Source organism: Pleurodeles waltl, chromosome 12 (genome assembly GCF_031143425.1).
Source record: "Pleurodeles waltl isolate 20211129_DDA chromosome 12, aPleWal1.hap1.20221129, whole genome shotgun sequence".
Lineage (NCBI taxonomy): Eukaryota > Metazoa > Chordata > Amphibia > Caudata > Salamandridae > Pleurodeles > Pleurodeles waltl.
Window position 1 is genome coordinate 1285476 of NC_090451.1, and position 19529 is coordinate 1305004.

Below are 19529 nucleotides of genomic sequence, written 5' to 3' on the forward strand. Positions count from 1 at the left end.
GTTTATTGTTCCGTCCTTAGATTTTAGTATGTGGTAGGACTGGATTAACCCTATTTTATGTGAAAGTTAAATGACATATCCCATGGTATTTCCGGCAGTACAACGGCTCAGTTTGGAAACACCGCTCAGTTGAGTACTGTGCTTAGGCATTACTGAAAACAGCGCCAGCCGGGTTCAGCTCATGAATCACAAAATCTTTCCAGAGGCGGAGGTTGGTAAGTTGAGGGACGTAGATAGTTTGATTCCTTATCCTTAAAGAAAGAGAAGCAGCGCGTGCGGGACGCCAATGTAAGGGTTGTCTTCCTTCGGACTCTCAGGACTGGCGCTCCCTGACACCTCCCATGGCCCGGGACCAATCCTGACCTACTGAATGTATCACGTGCCTGCTGCTGTTGGCGTTGACTTTCCTAGGATCACTTCACAGGCTATACACCCTTATTCTCCAACTCCCCTATACAACAGAACATCTCACTTCAGAAAGCTTACAGAAACAGGTTTGCACAGGGTAGTGTGGCTGAGCAGTCTAAGGCGCTGGATTAAGGCTCAAGTCTCTTTGGAGGCGTGGGTTCGAATCCCACCGCTGCCAGTATTTTTCAACTCACAAACGTATTTTGTCTGCATCAGTGTCTCACTCTCTGCCTTCTGCACCTACGATCCACATAGCGAGAGGTGAGACTATGTAAAGTGGTGACGTATATATATAAGGGTAGCCAGACAGTGGGACCGAGCCTTCTTATTTTAAAAAACCACAACCTAAGGTGACAAGAATTGTATCGGTAAACAAACCAGCTGTCTTGAAGTCTAACTATAGAGGCGACGAGAGGGGTCACTGTGATGCTGAAAGTTCAGTGAGTGTAAACAGTAGAACGCTGTGTGATACGTTTCCTTGCAGTGATGACAGCTCGCGTTTCTAAAGCAGAGAGCAAACATACAATGGGGAAGAAGAATAAATAAGGAAAGACATATATTATATGCAGACAGTTATTATACTTTGCTTTTCACCTGTAACTCGCTCAACTGTCGGTGAATGCTGCGTTACCCTGCATAGCCAGGTCACCACAGCAGGTGTCCACAGTGTTTGGCCAAGTTACTATAGTTGTGAGCTTGTAGATGTGAGGTTGCGTGGCTGAGCAGGCTAAACTGGCTAGATTTAGGTTCCAGTCTCTCTGGAGCCGTGGGCTTGAATCCCAACACTTTAAGTTTACTTGAACCAAATACTTTTGCAAAAAAGGTTCATGTAATAAATATTCATTAGGGTCGTGGTTGTGAGTATGACACTAATGGATAAAAGTGGGACTAACAATGCTACAATTCCTGAGACTACCACTGCACTAACAGCCTGGGAGAGGTTTGAGCTGGATACAAGATACTTGCATGAGGGAACTAATTAGAAAGGGGAACTATCCACTGATGTGCTCTATCGCTTGCTGAGTGAGTATGTTGACACAATGGATGCAAAAGATTGTTTTGTGTGTACACAGATTCCTGTTTCGGTACAAGAGGGGGTTACCTATCATAGACTGTCATTAACATATGGGATACGTTGTAGTCTGTTACTAACAAGATTCTATAACCAGGAAGAGATTCAATATTTTTACTCAAATCATGATCTTGTGTTTTCTAATGTGCCTATCATAGAGGATGTGAGTGGGGTAGCTAAGTACTATAGCATAAAGTTAGTTAAAGGATTCTTTCAGGCGACATTAACAATTACTACATCTTATGCACACCACAATAATTTGACATGTTTGCTTACACCTGTAGAGAAAAGCTTTTTAGATCACACGGAAGAGAGAAGAAGGGCATTGAAGGGTAAACTAGAGAAAGGATTACAGCAACGGGCCTTTGCTAGTAGTGACGGTTATAGTGCAATTAGAGAACAAGGGAAGTTAGCTTTAGACGCACTACATGTAGGAAAGCTTTGCATATCCAAGACCAAATCATACTATTACAATGTGTTTGTGGGAATGAGTGAATGTAAGCGTGTGTTTTTGTTTCAGAGTAAATGGACGTTCATGTTAAATGGACAGGATCCAGCAATCCCCGGGATTTATTACATATGTGGACTTAATGCTTATTACCGTCTTCCAAAGGGATAGTATGGGACATGTTATTTGGGGATAGTTTTCCCAAAGATATATCAACTTGACGATTTGAAAAGGTTACCAAAATTGTCTGAATTACATCGTACTAGATATAAGAAAGAGACTGCTGCTGGTGTAGTAGGAGACATATTTGGGACGATAATTTCTTCAGTGGGAGTTATTATGAACTCCATAAAGATTCAAAAGTTGTCTACTATTGAGGATAACATGCTGACAAACTTTTCAGGGGCTATTCTCCTGATGCATACTGAACTTGCTGCGGAGGGGGCTATGACTCTTCAAAACAGGCTTGCTTTAGACATTCTTTTAGTGAAAAATGGCAGAGTTTGTAGATTGCTCAATGGGTGTAATTGTTGCGCTTACATACCAGATAATAGTAATGAGATTAGAAGTATGCTTACTAACTTGACTAGGGATAGTACGGACTGGAAGGATTTGAAAGAACCAGGTGTTTGGAAAAAGGTTGGGAAAGGATTTGCTTCAGTGGGAAATTGAATTAGTAACATTTGGCATGGGATATTGTCTAAAATAATACAGGGGATATTGATTGTTATAGATTGCTTATTTGGATCATGGGTGGCATGTAAAATTAGTAAAAGAATAAAATTGAAGATGGCAAAAAATAATAGGAGGAGGGAAGAAAAACAAAGGGAAAAATTATTCAGGGCAAGATCAAAGGCGAAACCAAGAAGGGAAGAGATTGATATGAGGGAATTTTAGTATGTAAAATTAGTAGGGAAGATTTGTGTGATGACAAGAGTCATCAGAGGAGGGATTGCTGGAGTGTGTCTTTTAAAATTAATATTAACATGAAAAGCTTACAATATATTGTGTAATGAAGCTGCATAAAAAATGTGTTAACGTAGAAATAATGCACACGTTTGAAATGTGCCCACGGGCAGTGGCGACCAATGTATACGAAGACTAATGAAAGTTATTAATGCTGAATTAATTATGTACTAATGTTTTTAATTTGTATTAACATATCAAAATTGGAGTTATGTATTAGGAGTTTGTTCATTAAGCAGTAGGCCTTAGTTTAGCGAAGGTCTGTGCCTAGCTGCCTGGTCTCATATTAAACTGTCTTTTTCTAACGTGCAATGTGCTATTTTCCTGAAGGGCATGAAACTGTACTTTCCCAGAAGCTAGAGATGTGTGTAGCTGTAGTAAATTCTTTCTCATGGGACCCTACTTGCTCAAGGAGACATTCTTGCTGAATGCAATAGTGTAATTTGTAACAGGTGCAAGGCTGCCTGGAGTAGGAGAAAACAATAGAACTACTGATTGTAGCGTAAAATGTAACTTTTCTTACCTGACATTCCAACCGATGAAAACGTCAATAACATGGGCCAATCAACGACATGAGAACTGTGGTTTGTGTAAAACTCTGGTGAAGATTATTGGACAGAGATGGCGATGCACCAATGATTATCCATTGAGGAATTAGGAGTAAATTAGACAGCTTTGATTTAACCACATGACCCGAGGAGAAATCAGGCATTTATTGGACATTCCACTCCAAGCCATTCTTTGCCATTCTACTGAGCCATTTAGGCCATTTCGTTTGAGACTTTGCAGTTTGTTCGCCCTGTTACTCTAAACCACCCTTTACTTATTCCTTACCTGATACTTACTTCTCCTATATATGAGGGAAGTTCTTGTTCCTTAGCTATGCCATACTGATACTTTGCCCTGTCCTTTCTTTGCTGATGATGCAAACGACTGATGTCCCGAGGACGAAGGCTGACGCTGTTTGCTGATCCGTTGGATGGGTAACTATCTGATGAAAATTGGAATTGTCTGTTTGCCTTTTCTTTCTAGGTACCAACTGCTCTTTGATAGAGGCCATAGTTAGATGTTTTCCAAATTTGTGTTTGCTAAATTGTTTTGCATGAAGCCCAACATGCTGATGCTAATACAAGGTTATTTAAGGTGTTCACTAAAATCTGACGCAAATAGACAAATGACTGAGTTCTTGCTTTGTTGAACCATGCACTACTGAGACTTTGCAAAGTTGCTTCTTAATAATTATGTGTTAATACTGAGTGAATATTCTCTATGCATTGATTAATTGCGTTTCTAATTGCAAATCTGAAGAGTTACTAATGAGATGAATTGCTGATGAGATTAACAGAAATGACTTTAGATTGTAACCAGTAGGGAAATAAATATCCTAACACTTAACTAAATTGGTGTGGTTATTCATGACTGAAAGAACATGGTGTGTTCACTTTATTGACTCTCATTAAAGGTTATTGATTAGCATGCTGATTAGTTATTGCGATTGTTGTTGAGATATTGATCTATTGATTTGTGATGCCAAAAGACATCTCGTACTAGGAAGTCCCCGAACCTGGTCTAAAAGGTTCATCGACCTAGGCGTGTCTCCTTGTAAGTTTACTTATCAAGGCTCTGACGCGCCTTCACTAATAAAAAGTAATCTGATCGCTTGCTGCGGAGTCATCGTCAACAAAAACTACCAAAATATTACTTCAATGTATTGTAATTACGACTGCCTCAGTTTTATGCATTACGTGAGTAGTCGGACAGCAATTTATTTAGCGCAAAAATATTTCTTGTTGATGCACGTACGTTTTTAAACTGAAGTGTCATAGCTGTAGCGGCAATACTCCCAGTTTAGGTGGTTTTATAAACTAAGTTTTACTTTCTCCTACTTAAAACTTTTTGCAAAACAATGCACATTAAATGGGAAGGCAGTTGTTGGAAAATGGGTTATTGGTAAGGGCAGGTAGGTACCTACACCTAGCAACAAGCCACTAACCTCCAATTAGGTACAGTTAGGTCTCAGTAAATTAATCCCAGCTCAACCCTTGGTAGCTTGGCAACGAGCGTCAAGGCTTAACTTAGGAGACAGTGTGTAAAGCATTCAAATATCACAAAACAGTAATTAAATAAAACACAGGAAACAGTTTAAAAATCCAAAACCAATTTATAAAAATAGTTTATATTTTTATCTTTAAAATGACACAAAAACGAATAAAATTGGTTCAGGGGAACCGGAGATATGAATTTTTAAAGTATTATTATTTTTCTAGCGCTTAGAAACAAAAAGCGCCAATCGGGTCATCTGGTTGCACCAGGACCGGGGCAAAGTCAAAGTTTCAGGCCGACCGCGATGGAGCCCTGCTCGGCTACAAGTCGCGGGAGGCCTCGGTTAAAAAGTTACCTTCTGACTTAGTCTCTTTTTTTGAAGTTTTTCTTCACCGGGACGAACCTGCCAGTTGAATCCGACCTCCTAGAGCCCTTGTCCGGATACGCGAAGTCGGTTTCCTCGGTGGTGATTTTTACCTTCGGACTTAGTCGTTTTTTCGAGATGAAAATCCTTCGACCGGGGTAAACCTGGATCTTGATCCGACGTCCGTGGAGCCCTTCTCGGATACGATGGCTGGGAGGTCCCGGTCAACTTTTTACCTTCGGACGTAGTCTTTTTTTCTGATGTTTTTCTTTACCGGGACGAACCACGAAGTCAGGCCGGGTCGCGGTTGAGGCAAGCCGGCTAGAATTTCCGCGTCGGGTCGGTCACTTTATGGAGCTTTTTTTCAAAATTTCTCAAATCTTTTCCAAACTTCTGGGGCTTCTCCCAGATGTTCTTTTAAGGTTCTTTTGGGGTCCACAGCTCACCCCAAGGGTCCAGAAGTTCTGTGATGGTCCTTGGGGGGTGCGGACTTGAAGTCCCAGAATGCACCTGGCGCAAACTCCTTTCTGGCCACTGGGCAGTGGTCAACTGGTCTCTTTTTTCAGGAGTTGGTGCAGGGGACTCTGGTTTAGCAATTTTTCACCTGTAGCAAACAGGGAGTCCCTCCTTGAACCAGTTGAAGCCAGGCAAAGTCCTTCTTGTGGTGAAGCCCAAGTGTGCAGCTGGTGCAGTCCTTCTGAGTGCAGGGTCCAGGTGCAGGCCAGGGGTCCAGCAGGGCAGTCCTTCTTCTCCTTAAGTTCTTTCTTCTTGAAATTTGGTGGGGATCTCAGGTGTGGGTGCAGGTCTGCCACTTTTATCCTTGCTCCTGGGTGAAAAGCAGGGGGGTCCTGGTTCTCCAATCAGGGACAGGGTCGTCCCCCTGTGATGACCACTTCCTGGGAAGTGTGGCAAAATCCATCCCAGAAGGCAACAGTCTCTAAAAATCCAAAATGGATGAATCTGATTTTTGGAGGATATATCTGGCTGAGCCCACCCACTGGTGTGGCTAAAAATCATAAACACACCCCTCTCCTGCCCTCTCCTAATCTAATCAAGGGGGCACCTAATTGTCTGGGGTTGCAGGATGTGGGGGTGTTGCTGGGTGCTCCAAATGTCCTTCTCTGCCTTTGAAGACCAGTTTGGCCGCCCTCCCCCTTCCTGCCTCACCATCTGCTGAGGGGAGATTCTCTCCCCCAAGCACATTCCTTTGTGTGAAGTCAGGCCACTTCACACCTCATCAAGGTAGCCTGGCAGAAGCTGCTGCAGGCTGGCCAATCAGAGCACAGCAGCAAAAACAATGCAGAGCTGAAATTGGCAACTTTTTAGGTAAAGTCTAAACTTTTTACCTGAACAAGTTATATTAAATCCAACAACTGGAAGTTGTGGGATGTATTACAACAATTAATTTGATACCAAATTCTTGGTATGTAACATTTAAGGAGACTTTAAAATTTAAAATAAAGTCTGCCCATTTTAGCCTATGAAGGCCATTTACTTCAATGAGGGAAAAACGAATTTGGCTGTTTTTACCTCACCAGGGCTTATAAATCTATTTTTATAAAGTCCCTGCTTATAGTTACATGGCACCCAGCCCTAGGGGCACATAGGGCACACCTTAGGGGTGACTTATATGTAAAAAGAAGGTAGTTTAAGACTTTGGAAGTACCTTTAATTCCAAAGTCGAATTTGCATATAACTTTAATTTAAAAGCAGCCAGCAAGGCAGGCTTGCTTTTAAAATGACACTGGGCACCTCAGCAGTGCACCTAGGTGTGCACCACCTATGCTGTGGTCCCTAAACCTACATGCCCTACCATATACTAGGGACTTATAGGTAGGTTAACTTAGCCAATTATAATTAGCCTAATTTGCATATCCATTTTACACAGAGCACTGGCCCTGGGACTGGTAAGCAGTACCCAGGGCACAGCCAAGAGTCAGTAACCACCAGTACCTATCCAAAAAGAGTGGGGGTGATCAGGCAAAAAAGGAGGACTTTCCTACAGCAGTTTTCCTTAATTGTGTACTATTTGCTGCCTAATGTTGACATGTAAGCACACCACTAATAACTGACACCTAGAGACTCGAAAGCGCCATACCAGTACAATATTTGTATGATATTGCACTTTAAATCCACGTACAACTGAATTAATGCAATCTTAGCTCATTTGAGGGTAGTGTGATAGTACATCACATATGGATAGAACACGTTTGGAAAGTGTAATTTTCATGATTACATTACATTTAACATATAAATTCAAGCTGAAGTAGGGATGGACAACAAGGTCGTATAGAGCAAAGCTGAAGAGAACAAGTTACCATAACAATCTGTAAATATATGCTCTTTATTATGTTTAGACAACTATCACCTAATAGAACGCATTTTGGCTACCATATTTTGTACTCCTGAAACATGGTGTTTTTGAAGACGAGGTGGCCGAGTGGTTAAGGCGATGGACTGCTAATCCATTGTGCTCTGCACGCGAGGGTTCGAATCCCATCCTCGTTGGTTTATTGTTCCATCTTTAGTTTTTAGTATGTGGTAGGGCTGGGTTAACCCTATTTTATGTGAAAGTTAAATGACATATCCCATGGTATTTCCGGCAGTACAACGGCTCAGTTTGGAAACACCGCTCAGTTGAGTACTGTGCTTAGGCATTACTGTAAACAGCGCCAGCCGGGTTCTGCTCATGAATCACAAAATCTTTCCTGAGGCGGAGGGTTGGTAAGTTGAGGGACGTAGATAGTTTGATTCCTTATCCTTAAAGAAAGAGAAGCAGCGCGTATGGGACGCCAATGTAAGGGTTGTCTTCCTACGGACTCTCAGGACTGGCGCTCCCTGACACCTCCCATGGCCCTGGGCCAATCCTGACCTACTGAATGTATCACGTGCCTGCTGCTGTTGGCGTTGACTTTCCTAGGATCACTTCACAGGCTATACACCCTTATTCTCCAACTCCCCTATACAACAGAACATCTCACTTCAGAAAGCTTACAGAAACGGGTTTGCACAGTGTAGTGTGGCCGAGCGGTCTAAGGCGCTGGATTAAGGCTCCAGTCTCTTTGGAGGCGTGGGTTCGAATCCCACCGCTGCCAGTATTTTTCAACTCACAAACGTATTTTGTCTGCATCAGTGTCTCACTCTCTGCCTTCTGCACCTACGATCCACATAGCGAGAGGTGAGACTATGTAAAGTGGTGACGTATATATATAAGGGTAGCCAGACAGTGGGACCGAGCCTTTTTATTTTAAAAAAGCACAACCTAAGGTGACAAGAATTGTATCGGTAAACAAACCAGCTGTCTTGAAGTCTAACTATAGAGGTGACGAGAGGGGTCACTGTGATGCTGAAAGTTCAGTGAGTGTAAACAGTAGAACGCTGTGTGATACGTCTCCTTGCAGTGATGACAGCTCGTGTTTCTAAAGCAGAGAGCAAACATACAATGGGGAAGAAGAATAAATAAGGAAAGACATATATTATATGCAGACAGTTATTATACTTTGCTTTTCACCTGTAACTCGCTCAACTGTTGGTGAATGCTGCGTTACCCTGCATAGCCATGTCACCACAGCGGGTGTCCACAGTGTTTGGCCAAGTTACTATAGTTGTGCGCTTGTAGATGTGAGGTAGCGTGGCTGAGCAGGCTAAACTGGCTATATTTAGGCTCCAGTCTCTCTGGAGCAGCGGGCTTGAATCCCAACACTTTAAGTTTACTTGAACCAAATACTTTTGCAAAAAAGGTTCATGTAATAAATATTCATTAGGGTCGTGGTTGTGAGTATGACACTAATGGATAAAAGTGGGACTAACAATGCTACAATTCCTGAGACTACCACTGCACTAACAGCCTGGGAGAGGTTTGAGCTGGATACAAGATACTTGCATGAGGGAACTAACTCGAAAGGGGAACTATCCACTGATGTTTTCTATCGCTTGCTGAGTGAGTATGTTGACACAATGGATGCAAAAGATTGTTTTGTGTGTACACAGATTCCTGTTTCGGTACAAGAGGGGGTTACCTATCATAGACTGTCATTAACATATGGGATACGTTGTAGTCTGTTACTAACAAGATTCTATAACCAGGAAGAGATTCAATATTTTTACTCAAATCATGATCTTGTGTTTTCTAATGTGCCTATCATAGAGGATGTGAGTGGGGTATCTAAGTACTATAGCATAAAGTTAGTTAAAGGATTCTTTCAGGCGACATTAACAATTAGTACATCTTATGCACACCACAATAATTTGACATGTTTGCTTACACCTGTAGAGAAAAGCTTTTTAGATCACACGGAAGAGAGAAGAAGGGCATTGAAGGGTAAACTAGAGAAAGGATTACAGCAACGGGCCTTTGCTAGTAGTGACGGTTATAGTGCAATTAGAGAACAAGGGAAGTTAGCTTTAGACGCACTACATGTAGGAAAGCTTTGCATATCCAAGACCAAATCATACTATGACAATGTGTTTGTGGGAATGAGTGAATGTAAGCGTGTGTTTTTGTTTCAGAGTAAATGGACGTTCATGTTAAATGGACAGGATCCTGCAATCCCGGGATTTATTATATATGTGGACTTAATGCTTATTACCGTCTTCCAAAGGGATAGTATGGGACATGTTATTTGGGGATAGTTTTCCCAAAGATATATCAACTTGACGATTTGAAAAGGTTACCAAAATTGTCTGAATTACATCGTACTAGACATAAGAAAGAGACTGCTGCTGGTGTAGTAGGAGACATATTTGGGACGATAATTTCTTCAGTGGGAGTTATTATGAACTCCATAAAGATTCAAAAGTTGTCTACTATTGAGGATAACATGCTGGCAAACTTTTCAGGGGCTATACTCCTGATGGATACTGAACTTGCTGCGGAGGGGGCTATGACTCTTCAAAACAGGCTTGCTTTAGACATTCTTTTAGTGTAAAATTGCAGAGTTTGTAGATTGCTCAATGGGTGTAATTGTTGCGCTTACATACCAGATAATAGTAATGAGATTAGAAGTATGCTTACTAACTTGACTAGGGATAGTACGGACTTGAAGGATTTGAAAGAACCAGGTGTTTGGAAAAAGGTTGGGAAAGGATTTGCTTCAGTGGGAAATTGGATTAGTAACATTTGGCATGGGATATTGTCTAAAATAATACAGGGGATATTGATTGTTATAGATTGCTTATTTGGATCATGGGTGGCATGTAAAATTAGTAAAAGAATAAAATTGAAGATGGCGAAAAATAATAGGAGGAGGGAAGAAAAACAAAGGGAAAAATTATTCAGGGCAAGATCAAAGGGGAAACCAAGAAGGGAAGAGATTGATATGAGGGAATTTTAGTATGTAAAATTAGTAGGGAAGATTTGTGTGATGACAAGAGTCATCATAGGAGGGATTGCTGGAGTGAGTCTTTTAAAATTAATATTAACATGAAAAGCTTACAATATATTGTGTAATGAAGCTGCATAAAAAATGTGTTAACGTAGAAATAATGCACACGTTTGAAATGTGCCCACGGGGAGTGGCTACCAATGTATACGAAGACTAATGAAAGTTATTAATGCTGAATTAATTATGTACTAATGTTTTTAATTTGTATTAACATATAAAAATTGGAGTTATGTATTAGGAGTTTGTTCATTAAGCAGTAGGCCTTAGTTTAGCGAAGGTCTGTGCCTAGCTGCCTGATCTCATATTAAACTGCCTTTTTCTAACGTGAAATGTGCTATTTTCCTGAAGGACATGAAACTGTACTTTCCCAGAAGCTAGAGATGTGTGTAGCTGTAGTAAATTCTTTCTCATGGGACCCTACTTGCTCAAGGAGACATTCTTGCTGAATGCAACAGTGTAATTTGTAACAGGTGCAAGGCTGCCTGGAGTAGGAGAAAACAATGGAACTACTGACTGTAGCGTAAAATGTAACTTTTCTTACCTGACATTCCAACAAATGAAAACGTCAATAACATGGGCCAATCAACGACATGAGAACTGTGGTTTGTGTAAAACTCTGGTGAAGATTATTGGACAGAGATGGCAATGCACCAATGATTATCCATTGAGGAATTAGGAGTAAATTAGACAGCTTTGATTTAACCACATGACCCGAGGAGAAATCAGGCATTTATTGGACATTCCACTCCAAGCCATTCTTTGCCATTCTACTGAGCCATTTCGTTTGAGACTTTGCCGTTTGTTCGCCCTGTTACTCTGAACCACCCTTTACTTATTCCTTACCTGATACTTACTTCTCCTCTATATGAGGGAAGTTCTTGTTCCTTAGATATGCCATACTGATACTTTGCCCTGTCCTTTCTTTGCTGATGATGCAAACGACTGATGTCCTGAGGACGAAGACTGACGCTGTTTGCTGATCCGTTGGATGGGTAACTATCTGATGAAAATTGTAATTGTCTGTTTGCCTTTTCTTTCTAGGTACCAACTGCTCTTTGATAGAGGCCATAGTTAGATGTTTTCCAAATTTGTGTTTGCTAAATTGTTTTGCATGAAGCCCAACATGCTGATGCTAATACGAGGTTATTTAAGGTGTTCACTAAAACCTGACGCAAATAGACAAATGACTGAGTTCTTGCTTTGTTGAACCATGCACTACTGAGACTTTGCTAATTTGCTTCTTAATAATTATGTGTTAATACTGAGTGAATATTCTCTATGCGTTGATTAATTGCATTTCTAATTGCAAATCTGAAGAGTTACTAATGAGATGAATTGCTGATGAGATTAACAGAAATGACTTTAGAATGTAACCAGTAGGGAAATAAATATCCTAACACTTAACTAAATTGGTGTGGTTATTCATGACTGAAAGATCATGGTGTGTTCACTTTATTGACTCTCATTAAAGGTTATTGATTAGCATGCTGATTAGTTATTGCGATTGTTGTTGAGAAATTGATCTATTGATTTGTGATGCCAAAAGACATCTCGTACTGGGAAGTCCCCGAACCTGGTCTAAAAGGTTCATCGACCTAGGCGTGTCTCCTTGAAAGTTTACTTATCAATGCTCTGACGCGCCTTCACTAATAAAAAATAATCTGATCGCTTGCTGCGGAGTCATCGTCAGCAAAAACTACCAAAATATTACTTCAATGTATTGTAATTACGACTGCCTCAGTTTTATGCATTACGTGAGTAGTCGGACAGCAATTTATTTAGCGCAAAAATATTTCTTGTTGATGCACGTACGTTTTTAAACTGAAGTGTCATAGCTGTAGCGGCAGTACTCCCAGTTTAGGTGGTTTTATAAACTAAGTTTTACTTTCTCCTACTTAAAACTTTTTGCAGAACAATGCACATTAAATGGGAAGGCAGTTTTCCTTAATTGTGTACTATTTGCTGCCTAATGTTGACATGTAAGCACACCACCAATAACTGACACCTAGAGACTCGAAAGCGCCATACCAGTACAATATTTGTATGATATTGCACTTTAAATCCACGTACAACTGAATTAAAGCAATCTTAGCTCATTTGAGGGTAGTGTGATAGTACATCACATATGGATAGAACACGTTTGGAAAGTGTAATTTTCATGATTACATTACATTTAACATATAAATTCAAGCTGAAGTAGGGATGGACAACAAGGTTGTATAGAGCAAAGCTGAAGACAACAAGTTACCATAACAATCTGTAAATATATGCTCTTTATTATGTTTAGACAACTATCACCTAATAGAACACATTTTGGCTACCATATTTTGTACTCCTGAAACATGGTGTTTTGAAGACGAGGTGGCCGAGTGGTTAAGGCGATGGACTGCTAATCCATTGTGCTCTGCACGCATGGGTTCGAATCCCATCCTCGTCGGCTTATTGTTCCGTCTTTAGTTTTTAGTATGTGGTAGGGCTGGGTTAACCCTATTTTATGTGAAAGTTAAATGACATATCCCATGGTATTTCCGGCAGTACAACGGCTCAGTTTGGAAACACCGCTCAGTTGAGTACTGTGCTTAGGCATTACTGTAAACAGCGCCAGCCGGGTTCTGCTCATGAATCACAAAATATTTCCTGAGGCGGAGGGTTGGTAAGTTGAGGGACGTAGATAGTTTGATTCCTTATCCTTAAAGAAAGAGAAGCAGCGCGTGCGGGACGCCAATGTAAGGGTTGTCTTCCTACGGACTCTCAGGACTGGCGCTCCCTGACACCTCCCATGGCCCGGGGCCAATCCTGACCTACTGAATGTATCACGTGCCTGCTGCTGTTGGCGTTGACTTTCCTAGGATCACTTCACAGGCTATACACCCTTATTCTCCAACTACCCTATACAACAGAACATCTCACTTCAGAAAGCTTACAGAAACAGGTTTGCACAGGGTAGTGTGGCTGAGTGGTCTAAGGCGCTGGATTAAGGCTCCAGTCTCTTTGGAAGCGTGGGTTCAAATCCCACTGCTGCCAGTATTTTTCAACTCACAAACGTATTTTGTCTGCATCAGTGTCTCACTCTCTGCCTTCTGCACCTACGATCCACATAGCGAGAGGTGAGACTATGTAAAGTGGTGACGTATATATATAAGGGTAGCCAGACAGTGGGACCGAGCCTTCTTATTTTAAAAAACCACAACCTAAGGTGACAAGAATTGTATCGGTAAACAAACCAGCTGTCTTGAAGTCTAACTATAGAGGCGACGAGAGGGGTCACTGTGATGCTGAAAGTTCAGTGAGTGTAAACAGTAGAACGCTGTGTGATACGTTTCCTTGCAGTGATGACAGCTCGTGTTTCTAAAGCAGAGAGCAAACATACAATGGGGAAGAAGAATAAATAAGGAAAGACATATATTATATGCAGACAGTTATTATACTTTGCTTTTCACCTGTAACTCGCTCAACTGTTGGTGAATGCTGCGTTACCCTGCATAGCCAGGTCACCACAGCGGGTGTCCACAGTGTTTGGCCAAGTTACTATAGTTGTGCGCTTGTAGATGTGAGGTAGCGTGGCTGAGCAGGCTAAACTGGCTATATTTAGGCTCCAGTCTCTCTGGAGCAGTGGGCTTGAATCCCAACACTTTAAGTTTACTTGAACCAAATACTTTTGCAAAAAAGGTTCATGTAATAAATATTCATTAGGGTCGTGGTTGTGAGTATGACACTAATGGATAAAAGTGGGACTAACAATGCTACAATTCCTGAGACTACCACTGCACTAACAGCCTGGGAGAGGTTTGAGCTGGATACAAGATACTTGCATGAGGGAACTAACTCGAAAGGGGAACTATCCACTGATGTTTTCTATCGCTTGCTGAGTGAGTATGTTGACACAATGGATGCAAAAGATTGTTTTGTGTGTACACAGATTCCTGTTTCGGTACAAGAGGGGGTTACCTATCATAGACTGTCATTAACATATGGGATACGTTGTAGTCTGTTACTAACAAGATTCTATAACCAGGAAGAGATTCAATATTTTTACTCAAATCATGATCTTGTGTTTTCTAATGTGCCTATCATAGAGGATGTGAGTGGGGTAGCTAAGTACTATAGCATAAAGTTAGTTAATGGATTCTTTCAGGCGACATTAACAATTAGTACATCTTATGAACACCACAATAATTTGACATGTTTGCTTACACCTGTAGAGAAAAGCTTTTTAGATCACACGGAAGAGAGAAGAAGGGCATTGAATGGTAAACTAGAGAAAGGATTACAGCAACGGGCCTTTGCTAGTAGTGACGGTTATAGTGCAATTAGAGAACAAGGGAAGTTAGCTTTAGACGCACTACATGTAGGAAAGCTTTGCATATGCAAGACCAAATCATACTATGACAATGTGTTTGTGGGAATGAGTGAATGTAAGCGTGTGTTTTTGTTTCAGAGTAAATGGACGTTCATGTTAAATGGACAGGATCCAGCAATCCCCGGGATTTATTATATATGTGGACTTAATGCTTATTACCGTCTTCCAAAGGGATAGTATGGGACATGTTATTTGGGGATAGTTTTCCCAAAGATATATCAACTTGACGATTTGAAAAGGTTACCAAAATTGTCTGAATTACATCGTACTAGACATAAGAAAGAGACTGCTGCTGGTGTAGTAGGAGACATATTTGGGACGATAATTTCTTCAGTGGGAGTTATTATGAACTCCATAAAGATTCAAAAGTTGTCTACTATTGAGGATAACATGCTGACAAACTTTTCAGGGGCTATACTCCTGATGGATACTGAACTTGCTGCGGAGGGGGCTATGACTCTTCAAAACAGGCTTGCTTTAGACATTCTTTTAGTGAAAAATGGCAGAGTTTGTAGATTGCTCAATGGGTGTAATTGTTGCGCTTACATACCAGATAATAGTAATGAGATTAGAAGTATGCTTACTAACTTGACTAGGGATAGTACGGACTTGAAGGATTTGAAAGAACCAGGTGTTTGGAAAAAGGTTGGGAAAGGATTTGCTTCAGTGGGAAATTGGATTAGTAACATTTGGCATGGGATATTGTCTAAAATAATACAGGGGATATTGATTGTTATAGATTGCTTATTTGGATCATGGGTGGCATGTAAAATTAGTAAAAGAATAAAATTGAAGATGGCGAAAAATAATAGGAGGAGGGAAGAAAAACAAAGGGAAAAATTATTCAGGGCAAGATCAAAGGGGAAACCAAGAAGGGAAGAGATTGATATGAGGGAATTTTAGTATGTAAAATTAGTAGGGAAGATTTGTGTGATGACAAGAGTCATCAGAGGAGGGATTGCTGGAGTGAGTCTTTTAAAATTAATATTAACATGAAAAGCTTACAATATATTGTGTAATGAAGCTGCATAAAAAATGTGTTAACGTAGAAATAATGCACACGTTTGAAATGTGCCCACGGGGAGTGGCTACCAATGTATACGAAGACTAATGAAAGTTATTAATGCTGAATTAATTATGTACTAATGTTTTTAATTTGTATTAACATATCAAAATTGGAGTTATGTATTAGGAGTTTGTTCATTAAGCAGTAGGCCTTAGTTTAGCGAAGGTCTGTGCCTAGCTGCCTGGTCTCATATTAAACTGCCTTTTTCTAACGTGCAATGTGCTATTTTCCTGAAGGACATGAAACTGTACTTTCCCAGAAGCTAGAGATGTGTGTAGCTGTAGTAAATTCTTTCTCATGGGACCCTACTTGCTCAAGGAGACATTCTTGCTGAATGCAACAGTGTAATTTGTAACAGGTGCAAGGCTGCCTGGAGTAAGAGAAAACAATGGAACTACTGACTGTAGCGTAAAATGTAACTTTTCTTACCTGACATTCCAACCGATGAAAATGTCAATAACATGGGCCAATCAACGACATGAGAACTGTGGTTTGTGTAAAACTCTGGTGAAGATTATTGGACAGAGATGGCGATGCACCAATGATTATCCATTGAGGAATTAGGAGTAAATTAGACAGTTTTGATTTAACCACATGACCCGAGGAGAAATCAGGCATTTATTGGACATTCCACTCCAAGCCAATCTTTGCCATTCTACTGAGCCATTTAGGCCATTTCGTTTGAGACTTTGCCGTTTGTTCGCCCTGTTACTCTAAACCACCCTTTACTTATTCCTTACCTGATACTTACTTCTCCTCTATATGAGGGAAGTTCTTGTTCCTTAGCTATGCCATACTGATACTTTGCCCTGTCCTTTCTTTGCTGATGATGCAAACGACTGATGTCCCGAGGACGAAGACTGACGCTGTTTGCTGATCCGTTGGATGGGTAACTATCTGATGAAAATTGTAATTGTCTGTTTGCCTTTTCTTTCTAGGTACCAACTGCTCTTTGATAAAGGCCATAGTTAGATGTTTTCCAAATTTGTGTTTGCTAAATTGTTTTGCATGAAGCCCAACATGCTGATGCTAATACGAGGTTATTTACGGTGTTCACTAAAATCTGACGCAAATAGACAAATGACTGAGTTCTTGCTTTGTTGAACCATGCACTACTGAGATTTTGCTAAGTTGCTTCTTAATAATTATGTGTTAATACTGAGTGAATATTCTCTATGCATTGATTAATTGCGTTTCTAATTGCAAATCTGAAGAGTTACTAATGAGATGAATTGCTGATGAGATTAACAGAAATGACTTTAGATTGTAACCAGTAGGGAAATAAATATCCTAACACTTAACTAAATTGGTGTGGTTATTCATGACTGAAAGATCATGGTGTGTTCACTATATTGACTCTCATTAAAGGTTATTGATTAGCATGCTGATTAGTTATTGCGATTGTTGTTGAGATATTGATCTATTGATTTGTGATGCCAAAAGACATCTCGTACTGGGAAGTCCCCGAACCTGGTCTAAAAGGTTCATCGACCTAGGCGTGTCTCCTTGTAAGTTTACTTATCAAGGCTCTGACGCGCCTTCACTAATAAAAAGTAATCTGATCGCTTGCTGCGGAGTCATCTTCAACAAAAACTACCAAAATATTACTTCAATGTATTGTAATTACGACTGCCTCAGTTTTATGCATTACGTGAGTAGTCGGACAGCAATTTATTTAGCGCAAAAATATTTCTTGTTGATGCACGTACGTTTTTAAACTGAAGTGTCATAGCTGTAGCGGCAATACTCCCAGTTTAGGTGGTTTTATAAACTAAGTTTTACTTTCTCCTACTTAAAACTTTTTGCAGAACAATGCACATTAAATGGGAAGGCAGTTTTCCTTAATTGTGTACTATTTGCTGCCTAATGTTGACATGTAAGCACACCACCAATAACTGACACCTAGAGACTCGAAAGCGCCATACCAGTACAATATTTGTATGATATTGCACTTTAAATCCACGTACAACTGAATTAAAGCAATCTTAGCTCATTTGAGGGTAGTGTGATAGTACATCACATATGGATAGAACACGTTTGGAAAGTGTAATTTTCATGATTACATTACATTTAACATATAAATTCAAGCTGAAGTAGGGATGGACAACAAGGTCGTATAGAGCAAAGCTGAAGACAACAAGTTACCATAACAATCTGTAAATATGTGCTCCTTATTATGTTTAGACAACTATCACCTAATAGAACACATTTTGGCTACCATATTTAATACTCCTGAAACATGGTGTTTTGAAGACGAGGTGGCCGAGTGGTTAAGGAGATGGACTGCTAATCCATTGTGCTCTGCACGCGTGGGTTCGAATCCCATCCTTGTCGGTTTATTGTTCCGTCTTTAGTTTTTAGTATGTGGTAGGGCTGGGTTAACCCTATTTTATGTGAAAGTTAAATGACATATCCCATGGTATTTCCGGCAGTACAACGGCTCAGTTTGGAAACACCGCTCAGTTGAGTACTGTGCTTAGGCATTACTGTAAACAGCGCCAGCCGGGTTCTGCTCATGAATCACAAAATCTTTCCTGAGGCGGAGGGTTGGTAAGTTGAGGGACGTAGATAGTTTGATTCCTTATCCTTAAAGAAAGAGAAGCAGCGCGTATGGGACGCCAATGTAAGGGTTGTCTTCCTACGGACTCTCAGGACTGGCGCTCCCTGACACCTCCCATTGCCCGGGGCCAATCCTGACCTACTGAATGTATCACGTGCCTGCTGCTGTTGGCGTTGACTTTCCTAGGATCACTTCACAGGCTATACACCCTTATTCTCCAACGCCCCTATACAACAGAACATCTCACTTCAGAAAGCTTACAGAAACAGGTTTGCGCAGGGTAGTGTGGCCGAGCGGTCTAAGGCGCTGGATTAAGGCTCCAGTCTCTTTGGAGGCGTGGGTTCGAATCCCACCGCTGCCAGTATTCTTCAACTCACAAACGTATTTTGTCTGCATCAGTGTCTCACTCTCTGCCTTCTGCACCTACGATCCACATAGCGAGAGGTGAGACTATGTAAAGTGGTGACGTATATATATAAGGGTAGCCAGACAGTGGGACCGAGCCTTCTTATTTAAAAAAAACACAACCTAAGGTGACAAGAATTGTATCGGTAAACAAACCAGCTGTCTTGAAGTCTAACTATAGAGGCGACGAGAGGGGTCACTGTGATGCTGAAAGTTCAGTGAGTGTAAACAGTAGAACGCTGTGTGATACGTTTCCTTGCAGTGATGACAGCTCGCGTTTCTAAAGCAGAGAGCAAACATACAATGGGGAAGAAGAATAAATAAGGAAAGACATATATTATATGCAGACAGTTATTATACTTTGCTTTTCACCTGTAACTCGCTCAACTGTCGGTGAATGCTGCGTTACCCTGCATAGCCAGGTCACCACAGCGGGTGTCCACAGTGTTTGGC

General features: G+C 40.8%; 6 non-coding genes across 6 annotated transcripts; all 6 read left to right on the plus strand.

The window, feature by feature from the left end:
* Positions 1–7727: 7727 nt before the first annotated feature.
* Positions 7728–7809, plus strand: TRNAS-GCU (transfer RNA serine (anticodon GCU)). Its single transcript has one exon. It is a non-coding gene; the product is annotated as a tRNA-Ser (tRNA).
* Positions 7810–8314: 505 nt separating this feature from the next.
* On the plus strand, positions 8315–8396 carry TRNAL-AAG (transfer RNA leucine (anticodon AAG)). The gene has a single exon. It is a non-coding gene; the product is annotated as a tRNA-Leu (tRNA).
* A 4644-nt stretch (positions 8397–13040) lies between these two features.
* Positions 13041–13122, plus strand: TRNAS-GCU (transfer RNA serine (anticodon GCU)). The gene has a single exon. It is a non-coding gene; the product is annotated as a tRNA-Ser (tRNA).
* Positions 13123–13627: 505 nt separating this feature from the next.
* On the plus strand, positions 13628–13709 carry TRNAL-AAG (transfer RNA leucine (anticodon AAG)). The gene has a single exon. It is a non-coding gene; the product is annotated as a tRNA-Leu (tRNA).
* Positions 13710–18363: 4654 nt separating this feature from the next.
* Positions 18364–18445, plus strand: TRNAS-GCU (transfer RNA serine (anticodon GCU)). The gene has a single exon. It is a non-coding gene; the product is annotated as a tRNA-Ser (tRNA).
* A 505-nt stretch (positions 18446–18950) lies between these two features.
* Positions 18951–19032, plus strand: TRNAL-AAG (transfer RNA leucine (anticodon AAG)). Its single transcript has one exon. It is a non-coding gene; the product is annotated as a tRNA-Leu (tRNA).
* Positions 19033–19529: the final 497 nt, after the last annotated feature.